This window comes from Anomaloglossus baeobatrachus, chromosome 2 (genome assembly GCF_048569485.1).
Source record: "Anomaloglossus baeobatrachus isolate aAnoBae1 chromosome 2, aAnoBae1.hap1, whole genome shotgun sequence".
Classification (NCBI taxonomy): domain Eukaryota; kingdom Metazoa; phylum Chordata; class Amphibia; order Anura; family Aromobatidae; genus Anomaloglossus; species Anomaloglossus baeobatrachus.
Genome location: NC_134354.1, coordinates 358,565,610 through 358,581,306, shown reverse-complemented (window position 1 = coordinate 358,581,306; position 15,697 = coordinate 358,565,610). Strand labels below are relative to the sequence as shown.

At 51.4% G+C, this 15,697-nt stretch overlaps 2 non-coding genes across 2 annotated transcripts; both read right to left on the bottom strand.

Moving 5' to 3' along the window:
* Nucleotides 1–12,875: 12,875 nt before the first annotated feature.
* TRNAV-AAC (transfer RNA valine (anticodon AAC)) lies at nt 12,876–12,948 on the bottom strand. The gene has a single exon. It is a non-coding gene; the product is annotated as a tRNA-Val (tRNA).
* A 1,300-nt stretch (nt 12,949–14,248) lies between these two features.
* TRNAV-UAC (transfer RNA valine (anticodon UAC)) lies at nt 14,249–14,321 on the bottom strand. The gene has a single exon. It is a non-coding gene; the product is annotated as a tRNA-Val (tRNA).
* Between the last annotated feature and the right edge of the window lie 1,376 nt (nt 14,322–15,697).

Genomic DNA, 15,697 nt, shown 5'->3' with positions numbered 1-15,697 from the left:
TGACTAGTGATGAGCGAGTACTAAAAAGCTCGGGTGCTCGAGGCTCGGGCCGAGCATCCCAAGATACTCGTGTACTCGGCCCGAGCAACGAGCCCAATGTTATCCTATGGGAGACCCGAGTATTTTTGTGAAATGACCCCCGGCAGCATGGAGAAACCCTAAAAATGTCACAAAAGTCTCAGAAGAGTGCTCAAATGACATGGCAACAGCATGGGGAAGACCCCTTGAAGCATTTATCACTCAAAAGTCACAGCTGTGAACAATTTTGTCCGCGTTTTATGCCATTTTTACGGACTCACCAGAAAACCTTCCAAAATGACCCCAAAATGATTTTTCATGGCAGAAATGTTCAGGGCACATACCCAATAGTGAGATAGAGCTGGTGTATGTTACTTTTTGAGATTAATACATGAAAGATTTTACGTAAAACATTGTGTGGCACTCCGATGTCCCTGAGAAGAGACGTACATGAAGGCCTCTTGAGTCTAATGTGCCCATTTTGAGGAAGTGAGTCTTTGTAGTATTTTCCTTTGGCAGGGCAGCCAAAAATTGGGAGGTTCACCAATGCCCCTGCATACAGACGTGCATGAGGGCCTGTAAACCTGAAGTGCCCATTGTAAGGAAGTGGGTCTATTGTAGTATAGCCCTTTGGCAGGGCAGCCAAAAATTGGGAGGCGCCACATTGTCCCTAGATAGAGACGTGCATGAGGGCCTGTAAACCTGAAGTGCCCATTGTAAGGAAGTGGGTCTATTGTAGTATAGCCCTTTGGCAGGGCAGCCAAAAATTGGGAGGCGCCACGTTGTCCCTAGATAGAGACGTGCATGAGGGCCTGTAAACCTGAAGTGCCCATTGTAAGGAAGTGGGTCTATTGTAGTTGTCACGCCAGGTGGACGGGCAGACCCAGGAGGTGGATCCACTGGGCCGAACTCCTAGATGGTAGTAAAGAGTCCGGTAGCTGGAACACTATAAACAGCAGAACAGTCCGTGCACACGAGTATAGCGGAGAAGTCCCTGGGACCACGGAGTCACTGATGGTAGTCCGGGTGACGCAGCTCAGGTTCGGAAGCCGAGATGATGTCAGGCGGGGTCCGGAACCTTTGGAGCGAGATGACGAGTCACCGCAGGGATCCGGGATGGTGCGGACTGTCAGGATGGCAGATGGACAGCGTTCGGGGTTCAGGATACGGCAGGACTGGAAGGCGAGGCAGGCACGGCTCTACAAGAGAGATAGGTGAGTATATGCACAGAGACACCAGGAGACCTGACTCCTAGCTTAGGAAACACGAAGATCAGGCCCCGCCCCCTTGGACAATAAACCCCTTTATACCCTGTACCTGATTAGCCTCATTTCCTGTTAATGGACGCTGGCCCTTTAAGAAAGGGTCAGTGACCGCGCGCGCGCCCTAATGCGCATGCGCGCGGCCCGGGTGCCAGAAGCCAGGGAAGGAAGCTGAGAGGAGGATGCAGGGGAGCCGGCCAGGGCCTGGGAAGCCGTCGGGCGCCGGGATCGGAGACCAGGGGGCCTGGGAAGGACGGGCACCGGAGGCTGGAGAGCGGGGAGCGTGGCAGGTGAGCCGGGGAGCGGGGCTGAGGACCCGGGGAGCGGAACAGAGGACCCGGGAAGGGGAGCCGAGGACCCGGGGAGCGTGACAGGAAGAGGAACAGGCGGATACAAAAGCAGCGACGTCCGTGCGAAGGGATGGTGTCACGCTCCCCGGGTCCTCGGCTCCCCTCCCCGGGTCCTCTGCTCCGCTCCCCGGGTCCTCAGCCCCGCTCCCCGACTCACCTGCCACGCTCCCCGCTCCCCAGCCTCCGGTGCCCGTCCTTCCCAGGTTCCCTGGCCTCCGATCCCGGCGTCTGACGGCTTCCCAGGCCCTGGCCGGCTCCCCTGCGTCCTCCCCTCAGCTTCCTTCCCTGGCTTCTGGCACACGGGCGGCGCGCATGCGCATTAGGGCGCGCGCCCGGTCACTGACCCTTTCTTAAAGGGCCAGCGTCCATTAACAGGAAATGAAGCTAAACAGGTACAGGGTATATAAGGGTTTATTGTCCAAGGGGGCGGGGCCTGATCTTCGTGTCTTCCAAGCTAGGAGTCAGGTCTCCTTGTGTCTCCTTGCCATACTCACGTATCTCTCTTCTAGAGCTGATCCTGCCTCGGCATCCGGTCCTGCTGAATCCCGAACCCCTCACGCTGTCCGTCTGCCATCTGACAGTCCGTACCATCTCGGATCCCTGCGGTGACCCGTCATCTCGCTCCAAAGGTTCCGGACCCCGCCTGACCTCATCTCGGCTTCCGAACCTGAGCTACGTCACCCGGACTACCATCTGTGACTCCGTGGTCCCAGGGACTTCTCCATTACACACTTGCACGGACTGTTCTGCTGCCCATAGTGCTTCAGCTACCGGACTCATTACCACCATCTTAGAGTTCGGACCAGTGGATCCACCTCCTGGGTCTGCCCGACCGCCTGGCCCTGACAGATGGCCACCAATAATGACGTACAATCGCACCCCATGTCTTTTTCTGACCAGCATGACCGGCTGTTTTCGAGGCATGACCCCAGTGTAACACTTTTTTCCTGTCTACCTCGGAGACATAGGTCTTCCCGGGCAGTATCTGGGCCAGGGTGACAGGGGCCACCGGAATGATTTTACTAGGACAAATGATGGGTTGGGTAGTCTCTTCCTCCTGCTCCATGGGCATGAAAGACCTGGACAAGGCATCAGCGCGTACGTTCTTGTCCGCGGGTCGGAAGTGAAGCTGGAAATCAAACCTGGCAAAGAATAGGGACCACCTGGCTTGCCGTGGGTTCAGACGCTGAGCGGACCGTAGGTATTCCAAGTTCTTGTGGTCCGTGTAAATAATCACGGGGTACACTGCACCTTCCAGGAGGTAGCGCCATTCCTCCAAAGCCAGTTTGACTGCCAAGAGCTCTCGGTCACCGATGGTGTAGTTGCGTTCAGGTGCTGAGAAGCCCTTGGAGAAGAATCCGCAAGTCACCATCTTCCCGGAGGAGGACTTTTGCATGAGCACTGCTCCGGCTCCTGAGGAGGAGGCATCCACCTCCAAGGTGAACTGGAGGTTTAACTCCGGACGGTGGAGTACAGGAGAGGAAGCAAAAGCCCGCTTCAGAGAGCCAAACGCGGCGTCAGCCGCAGGTGACCAGTCCTTTGGATTAGCCTCCTTCTTAGTCAAAGCGGAGAGAGGAGCAGTCAAGGCAGAGAAGTGAGGTATAAACTGGCGGTAGTAGTTGGCGAATCCCAGGAAGCGTTGGATTGCCTTCAGTCCAGAAGGAGGAGGCCAGTTGAGAATGGCGGAGACCTTCTTGGGATCCATCTGCAGTCCAGTATCAGAGATGATGTACCCCAGAAAGGGGAGAGAAGACTGCTCAAAGACACACTTCTCATACTTTGCGTACAGACGATTCTCTCTCAGTCTTTGTAGAACCAGCTGTACGTTTTCTCTGTGGGTTTGGAGGTCCGGAGAGAAGACAAGGATGTCATCTAGATACACTACCACACAGATGTAGAGAAGGTCCCGGAACACGTCGTTCACCAGTTCTTGAAAGACGGCAGGAGCGTTACACAGGCCGAAGGGCATCACGCAGTATTCATAATGTCCATCGCGCGTATTGAACGCGGTTTTCCATTCGTCACCAGAGCGGATGCGTACCAGATTGTAAGCACCCCGAAGATCCAGCTTGGTGAACACACGAGCTCCTCTAAGCCGGTCAAACAATTCGGGAATGAGCGGCAGAGGGTACTTGTTTTTTACGGTGATTTGATTCAAACCCCGGTAGTCTATGCATGGGCGTAAGTCGCCCTCTCTCTTCTTGACAAAGAAGAAACCTGCTCCAGCAGGAGAGGAGGATCTTTGAATGAACCCCCTTGCCAGGCTCTCTGAGATGTAAGCAGACATGGCCCTTGTTTCGGCTGGAGATAAAGGATATATCCGTCCTCGTGGTGGTGTTGTTCCTGGGAGCAGGTCGATGGCACAATCGTATGGACGATGTGGCGGCAGTACCTCGGATTCCTTTTTATCAAAGACATCTGCAAAGGACCAATAGGCCGAGGGCAGCCCCGGTAGGTTCTCTGGAACCGGAGGTCGTCGGATGGGTTGTATGGACTTTAGGCACCTCTCATGACACGAAGAGCCCCATCGGATGATTTCGCCAGTGCCCCAGCTAACTGATGGTTCGTGTGTCCGCAACCATGGAAGTCCCAGCAGGATCTGGTGGGACATGTGTGGGAGGACGTAGAAAGCGATGTTCTCGGTGTGAAGGGCACCGATACGCAGTTCGACCGGCCTGGTGATCCAGGAGATGGTGTCAGAGAGGGGTCTCCCATCCACCGAGGCAATCACTAGGGGCTTGTCGAGTGGAATAACAGGCACCCGGTACTTGTCCACCGTGGCCTGCTGGATGAAATTGCCTGCTGCCCCGGAATCGAGGTAGGCATTAGCCGTGAACCGCGTCTCTCCCGTTGTCACTTGCACTGTCCATGTAACCGGGTCAGAGAGAGTCCCAGCACCTAGGGTGGCCTCTCCTACCAACCCTAGGCTTTGGAGTTTCCCGGCCTCTCTGGACAGGAGCGTAGCAGGTGTGTGCCCTCACCGCAGTAAAAGCAGAGACCCTTGGCGAGCCGCTCTGCTCGACGTTGTTCAGACTGACGCACTCGGTCGATCTGCATGGGCTCGTGGACGGGAGCCCCAGCTGTCGATGACTGAAGTACGGAGGGTTTCTGCGGAGGAGAGGAATGCCGTACCGGACGTCTCTCACGGGACACTTCCTTGGATCGCTCCTGAAAGCGAATGTCCACTCGAGTCGCTAGGGCAATCAGGGCATCTAGGGTGGTCGGTACGTCACGACCCGCCAGCTCGTCTTTAATTCGCCCTGAGAGTCCTTCCCAGAAGGCGGCGGTTAGGGCCTCGTTGTTCCACCCGAGTTCTGAGGCCAGGGTGCGAAACCGGATCGCGTATTGACCCACCGTCAGAGTCCCCTGACGTAACCGGAGAAGAGACGAAGCAGACGCGGAGGCGCGTCCGGGCTCATCAAAGGTACCACGGAATGCCTGCAGGAAGTCCTGGATGTTCGTGGTCACAGGATCCCCCTTCTCCCACAAGGGGTTCATCCACGCCAGTGCCTCACCCTCTAGATGGGACATGATGAAGGCGACCTTGGCTTGGTCGGAGGCAAACAAATGCGGCAGCTGCGTGAAATGGAGGGAGCATTGGTTTAAGAATCCCCTGCAGGTCTTGGGGTCTCCGGCGTACCGGGGTGGTGAAGCCAACCGAAGTCTGGTGGTATCTGAAGAAGTCGCCACAGGAGCTGGATCCGTGGATTGACTAGTGGAAGCCCTGGATGTTGAAGTCGTAACTGCCGCTTGTAGCGTGTTCAGGCGAGCGTCCACAGAAGACATGAATTGCAGCATGCGGGTCTGGACTTCACGCTGGCGTTGGAGTTCCTCCTGTACGGCTGCTAGTGCTGCAGCGGGATCCATGGCCTGATCTTACTGTCACGGCCAGGTGGACGGGCAGACCCAGGAGGTGGATCCACTGGGACGAACTCCTAGATGGTAGTAAAGAGTCCGGTAGCTGGAACACTATAAACAGCAGAACAGTCCGTGCACACGAGTATAGCGGAGAAGTCCCTGGGACCACGGAGTCACTGATGGTAGTCCGGGTGACGCAGCTCAGGTTCGGAAGCCGAGATGATGTCAGGCGGGGTCCGGAACCTTTGGAGCGAGATGACGAGTCACCGCAGGGATCCGGGATGGTGCGGACTGTCAGGATGGCAGATGGACAGCGTTTGGGGTTCAGGATACGGCAGGACTGGAAGGCGAGGCAGGCACGGCTCTACAAGAGAGATAGGTGAGTATATGCACAGAGACACCAGGAGACCTGACTCCTAGCTTAGGAAACACGAAGATCAGGCCCCGCCCCCTTGGACAATAAACCCCTTTATACCCTGTACCTGATTAGCCTCATTTCCTGTTAATGGACGCTGGCCCTTTAAGAAAGGGTCAGTGACCGCGCGCGCGCCCTAATGCGCATGCGCGCGGCCCGGGTGCCAGAAGCCAGGGAAGGAAGCTGAGAGGAGGACGCAGGGGAACCGGCCAGGGCCTGGGAAGCCGTCGGGCGCCGGGATCGGAGACCAGGGGGCCTGGGAAGGACGGGCACCGGAGGCTGGAGAGCGGGGAGCGTGGCAGGTGAGCCGGGGAGCGGGGCTGAGGACCCGGGGAGCGGAACAGAGGACCCGGGAAGGGGAGCCGAGGACCCGGGGAGCGTGACAGTAGTATAGCCCTTTGGCAGGGCAGCCAAAAATTGGGAGGCGCCACATTGTCCCTAGATAGAGACGTGCATGAGGGCCTGTAAACCTGAAGTGCCCATTGTAAGGAAGTGGGTCTATTGTAGTATAGCCCTTTGGCAGGGCAGCCAAAAATTGGGAGGCTCCACGTTGTCCCTGGATAGAGACCTGTTAGGTTCTTAGTGCCTCCGTGCTTGCATTTAAAAACCGCACGTGTGTGCCTGTTGGTGGCAGCTTTCCGCTGCACTTGTGTGCGTTTTGCAAAAACTTGGATATAACGCACAAGTCTAGTGAATACACATCAGCACAGCATTGCAAAATGCGCAAGGGCGTTGGCAACGAACAAGGAAGTGGACGTGATGGTGGTGCAGGCAGAGACCGAGGTCGTGTGCAAGCTCTAATTTCGCCACAACAAAGGGCCACATCTACTCGCTCGCACGTCCTGTCCCAAATTCTTGGGGACCGCAGCAGTACACCGCTCTTGAACCAAGACCAGTGTCAACAGGTTGTTAGTTGGATAGCGGATAATGCTTCCAGTCAGATTGGCACCACCACAAACACTCTGTCTTCCACACGGTCAAGTGTCAGTAGCCGTGATACTGCACCGCACATTTTAGAACCTGATCCTCCTTCCTACCACCAGGCCGAGTACACGTCCACGGACATTACTGATCCCACACTTGGACACTCGGAAGAGCTGTTCGTTCACGTTTCCATTCACACATTCTGGCCTCTCGCCAGCTCCTGTTGAAGTGGGCCATGACGAGATTGTATGTACAGATGCCCAAATATTTGAGCAGCCATTTTCTCACGAAGTTGGCAACGTGTCTCAACAAGGGGTGGACGATGATGAGACACAATTGTCAGGAAGTCAGGAGGAGCAGGGTGTGGAAGAGGAAGACGACGTGGTGGATGATCCAGTAACTGACCCAACCTGGCAGGAGGATATGCAGAGCGAGGACAGCAGTGCACAGGGGGAGGGAGGCGTAGCATCCCAACAGGCAGTAAGAAGCAGGGTGGTGGCCCCAGGCAGACGTCAGGCAACTGTTCCCCGGAACAACACGACACAAGGTGCCTGTACAAATGTTAGGTCTTCCCGAGTCTGGCAGTTTTTTAAGTTGGCTCCAGATGATTCTAAAAAGGCCATTTGCAACACCTGCCGTGCCAGCATCAGCAGGGGTACCAAAACTAGCAGCCTGACCACCACCAGAATGATCAGGCACATGTCAGCCAAGCACCCGACTTTGTGGGATGTACAACGGAGTCGAGGAGCAGTGCTTGCTGATGTCACTGCTACATCTTCGCTTGTTGCGCATGCGAGCCAATCCCCTGTCCATGCTGCCCGCAAACAAGCCTCCTCCGGCCCTGCACCTGCAGTTGCCCACGCAGAAATAACACCATCATCAAGCACGTCCTTGTCCCAGCGCAGCGTTCAGTTATCCATTCAGCAAACCTTTGAACGCAGGCGCAAATACACTGCCAACGCCCCACATGCCACACTTCTAAATGCTAACATTTCACGACTGCTTGCGCTGGAAATGTTGCCTTTTAGGCTGGTTGAGACAGAAGCATTCCGCGACCTGATGGTGGCAGCTGTCCCACGTTACTCGGTCCCCAGCCGCCACTATTTCTCCCGGTGTGCCGTCCCCGCATTGCATAACCACGTGTCACAAAACATCACACGTGCCCTGAACAACGCTGTTTCACCCAAAGTCCACCTAACCACAGGCACGTGGACAAGTGCATGTGGGCAAGGCCGCTACATCTCGTTGACGTCACACTGGGTTAATATTGTGGAAGCTGGGACCCAGTCTGAGCGAGGGACGGAACACGTCCTTCACACACCAAGTTTTGCAGGCCCTACCTCAGTCAGGGTTTCACCCACACTCTACAGCTCCGGAATGTCATGCTCCTCAGCCTCCTCCTCCTCCTGCGCATCCTCATCCACTGTACCCTCCACACCAGTCCCAAGCTGTAAGTGTCGCGGGCGGAGGAGGGGACGCTGCGCTCTCCCACTGCTCGGGTCCGGCTGCCGCTGCTCTACGGCTGCTGCTGCTCGGTGGCTTGAGTGATGGCCGGATCCCGGTGGCTCGAGCGGCGCTCCTCGCCCGTGATTGAAAAGGGGTGGTTTGGGTTTTGGGGATATTGTCCGTGACGCCACCCACGGTTGTGGTGATTGTGTGGACACCACCGCTGCTCTGGACGTGGATCCCGGGAGCCTGTGACAGGGAGCAGCTTTGTTGTTATTTCTCCCCTCCGTGGGTAGGGGGGTTGGTTGTCCCGGGGCCCGGTGATGGGGTAGAGATAAATGACAGGCGGGTTGCGGGGCCTGATGAGGTGCAGGGTCGCAGGGGCAGCGCTGTGCCGCACGGCACGGAGGTACTCACTCAGCCCAATGATGATGACACAGTTCACGGTAAAACCAGTGGCTGGATGGACGGGTCCCTCGGACGGCTGCGGTTGTTCCTCCCTGCAGGTTAGTGATGACTGTCTCTCCCTGCACCTAAGTTCAGTGTTGGTAGTGATGGTTTCCCACCGGTAACCCGCTCCCTGACCTGGATATGGGCTGGAGGAGCCCCTTTTGCCCACAGGCGCTGGCCCTGGGAGACGGTTGCCCTTGGCGGTGGCGGTGTCTCCCCTTCACGGTTGGACGGTTGCCTTCTATCGTGACTTGGCTGTTTGGAAACCCTGAGGTCCCCTTCACTAACGGATTTGGCAAATTCACGGCGACACCAAGCCTTGCCGGGATCCGAAAGGCCCCTGCCAATGGTGCTGTCTTCTCTTTGTATACCGGTCCGGTACGGCCGGGTCACCACCCATCCACGGTCCTTACGGCAGACTCCAATCGGCCTCCACTGCAGACGGTCACCACATCCTGCCAACCTTGCTATCCTGTCCGGGCCACACACCCGGACCAACTTCAGGCTCTTTGCTGTCACTTTTCTCCTCTCTACTACTTTCCTCCTTCCACTTCCTTAGCTTAACTCTCACTGCCTGTGTTTTCCCTCCTCCTTGGTGGGTGGAGACCAACCGCCTGGCTCCACCCCCTGGTGTGGACAACAGCCCCTGGGGAAGGCAACAAGGATTTGGTGTTTTGACTATGATATGCCTGCAGGGAGTGTGGGGTGTGTAAGTGTTGTGCTCTGTGGCCCCTGGCTTGTCCAGGGCGACACAGAAGCACTGCAGCACTGCCTCGGCGAAGCGGCAACAGGCTGTGCTGAAGCTAATCTGCATAGGTGACAAACCCCACAATGCAGAAGAGGTGTGGACAGCTCTGAAACAGCAGGCAGATCACTGGCTCACACCTCTGAACCTAAAGCCAGGAAAGGTTGTGTGTGACAATGGCCGGAACCTGGTGGCGGCTTTGAGGCGAGGCCAGCTGACACATGTTCCATGCGTGGCCCATGTGCTCAACCTCGTGGTTCAGCGGTTTCTAAAGTCATACCCAGAGCTGTCTGATCTGCTGGTAAACGTTCGCCGCCTGTCTGCACATTTTCGAAAGTCACCTACTGCTTCAGCCGGCCTTGCCGGCTTTCAGCGCCATTTGCATCTTCCGGCTCACAGACTGGTGTGTGATGTCCCCACGTGTTGGAATTCAACTCTGCACATGTTGGTCATGATATGTGAGCAGAAGAGGGCAGTTGTTGAGTACCTGCATCACCTAAGCCGTCGGGAAATGGGTCAAACTCCACACATAACACCTGAGGAGTGGAGATGGATGTCCGACCTATGTACCATCCGCCAAAAGTTTGAGGACTCCACCAAGATGGTGAGCGGCGATGATGACATTATTAGCATCACCATACCGCTTCTCTGCCTTCTAAAATGGTCTCTGCTCAAAAAACAACCATGATGCATTGCAGGCGGAGCGCGATGAGTTTGAGCAAGAAACAGTAGTGGGTGTGGGTGATAACACACAGCCCAGCCTCGTCTCATCACAACGTGCAGTGGAGGACTATGACGAGGAGGAGGATGAAGACATGGAGCAACTCTCTGGCCAAATTGAGGATATGACATGCAGTCATATCCTCGGTTCAGCGTGGCTGGCCAGAGGACAGGGTAGATGAGGAGGAGGAGGAGGAGGACAGCATGTTCAGTCATCGTGTTGGTCAGGATACTGAAGTGATGGCTGTTAAGAGTCTGGCACACATGGCTGACTTTATGGTAAGCTGCCTGTCTCGTGACCCTCGTGTTAAGAACATCTTTGCCGACAATCATTACTGGTTGGTAACACTGTTAGACCCACGCTAAAATGAGAACTTTATGTCTCTTATTCCCGAGGCGAAGAGGTCTGGCAAAATGCAGCAGTTCCAGAAGGCCATAGTCACGGAAGTAGGCAAAGCATTACCCTCACAAAACGCTAGCAGCATAGGTCAGGAATCAGTGGACAACCAAGCCGTACAGCCGAGAGGGGCACAAGTCCAATCCGCCAGAGGTAGGGGAACAGTCTTTAAGATGTGGGACAGTTTTCTCAGGCCCTCACATACCACAGCCCCTGAGGTGCGGGGTAGTGCCACAAAAAATCCTAAGTTTGCCCAGATGCTCAAGGAGTACCTTGCAGATCAAACAACTGTACTCCGACATTCCTCTGTGCCTTACAATTAATGGGTATCCAAGCTGGACACGTGGCATGAATTGGCTCTCTACGCCTTGGAAGTCCTGGCCTGCCCTGCCGCTAGCGTTTTGTCAGAGCTTGTTTTTAGTGCCGCAGGTGGAATCATTACAGATAAACGCACCTGCCTGTCAACTGTAAATGCTGACAGGCTGACTCTGATCAAGATGAACAAGGGTTGGATTGGGCCAGACTTCACCACACCACCAGCAAATGACAGCGAAATTTAAAGTTTGTAACGGGAATTTGCCATGTACCTCCACTCACCCATGGTAACACACTTCTGGACTTTGGCTAATCGCTGGACTGCTCCTCCTTCTCCTCATGCGCCATCATGATGACCGTTACAATAGTTAGGCCGTTGTTTCAGGTATACCCCCAGTGGTAAATTTTTTCGACCATTCTTTCAGAATGGGCATTACAACGACAGGAAACCCGCTTCTTTGCAATGGGAACAATGTTTTGAGGCCCTTATGCACATCTCTATCCAGGGACAATGTGGAGCCTCCAAATTTTTGGCTGCCCTGCCTAAGGGCTATACTACAATAGACCCACTGCCTTACAATGGGCACTTCAGGTTTACAGGCCATCATGCACGTCTCTATCCAGGGACAATATGGAGCCTGACACTTCCACCTACTGCCACACACGTGCGGTTTTTAAATGCAAGCACGGACGCACTAAGAACCTAACAGGTTTTTAGGAGCGACAATTACTGAGAAGTCTGACACTATCAGCCACTGCTGACTGACGTGTATTATTCACTAGACTTGTGCGTTATATAATAGTTTGTGCAAAACGTGCACCTGTACGCTGCCACCGACAGACACACACGTGCTGTTTTTAAATGCAAGCACGGACGCAATAAGAACCTAACAGGTTTTTAGGAGCGACAATTACTGAGAAGTCTGACACTATCAGCCACTGCTGACTGACGTGTATTATTCACTAGACTTGTGCGTTATATAATAGTTTGTGCAAAACGTGCACCTGTACGCTGCCACCGACAGACACACACGTGCTGTTTTTAAATGCAAGCACGGACGCAATAAGAACCTAACAGGTTTTTAGGAGCGACAATTACTGAGAAGTCTGACACTATCTGGACTGTTTTAGACTGTGTACACCAGCCCCAGATATGATGAAGGCTGGTATACGGTCACCACTAGGAATGGCTATATACCCTGCCTGCCTGCCTGTATACTGCTACAATAGTCCTGACAAGGACTCTTCTGGTCACTAGCCTGTATTCCGACCTGGCTATACCCTGCCTGTATATAGCAACAATAGTCCTGAGAAGGACTCTGCTACTGTACTCCGACCTTGTTATACCCTGCCTGCCTGTATACAACTAGAATAGTCCTGAGAAGGACTTCTGGTCACACTGTTTTCAGCCCTGCTCCGGAACTAACTATAAAGGGCCGCAAACCTTTCCCTGAAGCAGCGACACTCTCCCTGCACTGACTGTCTGGATAGCTGTGAGCAGAGCACAGCGCGCCGGCCGGTACAAAGGCTCGGTCACGCTGTGCAGGCCGGCCAATCACTGCAATTCCACAACTAACAGGGCTGTGGCATTGCAGTGGTCTGCCAGCTAATCCCTGCATGAGGGCTGGCTCTCAAAAGAGCGCCAACATGCAGGGATGAAGACCACGAGTACAGCACGAGTATCGCGAGATTACTCGGTCCCCGCCGAGCAGCCCGAGTACAGTGATACTCGTGCGAGTACCGAGTAGTAACAAGCATGCTCGCTCATCAATAGTGATGACCACTCCACTATGAAACCTGTGAAATCCTGCAAAGTAATGGCATTTAGAGATGAGTTTTGACAGCCAGGGGAAAAAAAAAAATAATTTGTAGTTCTGTTTGTGATGGAAGCCAAAACATACCGTCATTCGGCAACAATGCCAGAACTTCATATATTGTAGTTGGATAGCGTATTATTTCAACACTAAGAACAGATTGGTTTCACTGGGGATTGAACCCAGGACCTTCTGCGTGTTAAGCAGACGTGATGACCACTACACTATGAAACCTGACAAAAAGTTACTGTGTATTGGCTAGCAGAGCAGAATTGTGTCTGACGGGGCCTTTTTATTGCTGAAGGAAAGTATTTTTGATTAATGAAACATTTACAATTATTATTACATATTTTACCAGTTTTATTCCTAGAAAGGGATTTTGCTTAAAAGGAAGTTTACATTGAATGTGTTACTTTTTTCCACATAGTTTAGTTGTTTGCTTTTGTATTTAAAGGAACTATATATTTTGAAACAAACAGGATTTTTATAATATGGGATTATGTTTTCTGCTAAAATGGTCAATAAAAAAGAAACCCAAAATCGTAGTTCTCTTGGTGAGGGAAGCCAAAATAAATTATCAGTTGGCAACAAAACCAAGCATTTCATATACTACAGGTTGATAGCAAATTACTTCAACAGCGATAACAGCTTGTTTTTCCTGGGGATTGAACCCAGGACCTTCTGCGTGTGAAGTAGACGTGATGACCACTCCACTATGAAACCTGTGAAATCCTGCAAAGTAATGGCATTTAGAGATGAGTTTTGACCGCCAGGGGAAAAAAAAAAAAATAATTTGTAGTTCTGTTTGTGATGGAAGCCAAAACATACCATCATTCGGCAACAATGCCGAGAACTTCATATAGTGTAGTTGGATAGCGTATTATTCCAACACTAAGAACAGATAGGTTTCACTGGGGATTGAACTTAGGACCTTCTGAGTGTTAAGCAGACGTGATGACCACTACACTATGAAGCCTGCCGAAAAGTTATAGTGTATTGGCTAACAGAGCAGAATTGTGACTGACGAGGCCTTTTTATTGCTGAAGGAAAGTATTTTTGGTTAATGAAACATTTACAATTATTATTACATATTTTACCAGTTTTATTCCTACAAAGGGATTTTGCTTAAATTGAAGTTTATATTGAATGTGTTACTTTTTTCTCCATAGTTTGGTCTTTTGCTTTTGTATTTATGGGAACTATATATTTTGAAACAAATAGGATTTTTATAATATGGGATTATGTTTTTAACCAAAAAAGTATTTTTGGTTAATGAAACATTTACAATTATTATTACATATTTTACCAGTTTTATTCCTACAAAGGGATTTAGCTTAAATCCACTACACTATGAAACCTTTGAAATCCTGCAAAGTAATGGCAATTAGAGACGAGTTTTGACCGCCAGGGGAAAAAAAACAAATTCGTAGCTCTGTTGGTGATGGAAGCTAAAACATCCCGTTATTCGGCAACAAAGCCAAGAACTTTATATACTGCAGGTTGATAGGGGATTATTTCAACACCAAGAACACATGGGTTTCACTGGGGCTTGAACCCAGGACCTTCTGCGTGTAAAGCAGACGTGATGACCACTCCACTATGAAACCTGTGAAATCCTGCAAAGTAATGGCATTTAGAGATGAGTTTTGACCGCCAGGGGAAAAAAAAAAAATAATTTGTAGTTCTGTTTGTGATGGAAGCCAAAACATACCATCATTCGGCAACAATGCCGAGAACTTCATATATTGTAGTTGGATAGCAAATTATTTCAACACAAAGAACAGATTGGTTTCACTGGGGATTGAACCCAGGACTTTCTGCATGTTAAGCAGACGTGATGACCACTACATTATGGAACCTGACAAAAAGTTACTGTTTATTTACTAGCAGAGCAGAATTGTGACTGACGGGGCCTTTTTATTGCTGAAGGAAAGTATTGTTGGTTAATGAAACATTTACAATTATTATTACATATTTTACCAGTTTTATTCCTACAAAGGGATTTTGCTTAAATTGAAGTTTATATTGAATGTGTTACTTTTTTCTCCATAGTTTGGTCTTTTGCTTTTGTATTTATGGGAACTATATAATTTGAAACAAATAGGATTTTTATAATATGGGATTATGTTTTCTGCTAAAATGGTCAATAAAAAAGAAACCCAAAATCGTAGTTCTCTTTGTGATGGAAGCCAAAATGTATTGTCATTTGGCAACGAAACCAAGAATTTCACATATTTCAAGTCGACAGGAATTTACTTCAACACCAAAAACAGATTGGTTTCACTGGGGATTGAACCCAGGACCTTCAGCGTGTGAAGCAGACGTGATGACCACTACACTATGGAACCTTTGAAATCCTGCAAAGTAATGGCAATTAGAGACGAGTTTTGACCGCCACGGGAAAAAAAACAAATTCGTAGCTCTGTTGGTGATGGAAGCTAAAACATCCCATTATTCGGCAACAAAGCCAAGAACTTCATATACTGCAGGTTGATAGGGGATTATTACTACACCAAGAACACATGGGTTTCACAGGGGATTGAACCCAGGACCTTCTGCGTGTAAAGCAGACGTGATTTCCACTACACTATGAAACCTTTGAAAGCCTGCAAAGTAATGGCAATTAGAGACGAGTTTTGACCGCCAGGGAAAAAAAAAACCAAATTCGTAGCTCTGTTGGGAATGGAAGCCAAAACATCCCATCATTCGGCAACAAAGCCAAGAACTTCATATATTGTAGTTTTATTGAGTATTATTTCAACACCAAGAACAGATTGGTTTTACTGGGGATTGAACGCAGGACCTTCTGCGTGTTAAGCAGACGTGATGACCACTACTCTATGAAACCTGATGGAAAGTTACTGTGTATTGGCTAGCAGAGCAGAATTGTGACTGACGGGGCCTTTTTATTGCTGAAGGAAAGTATTTTTGGTTAATGAAACATTTACAATTTTTATTACATATTTTACCAGTTTTATTCCTA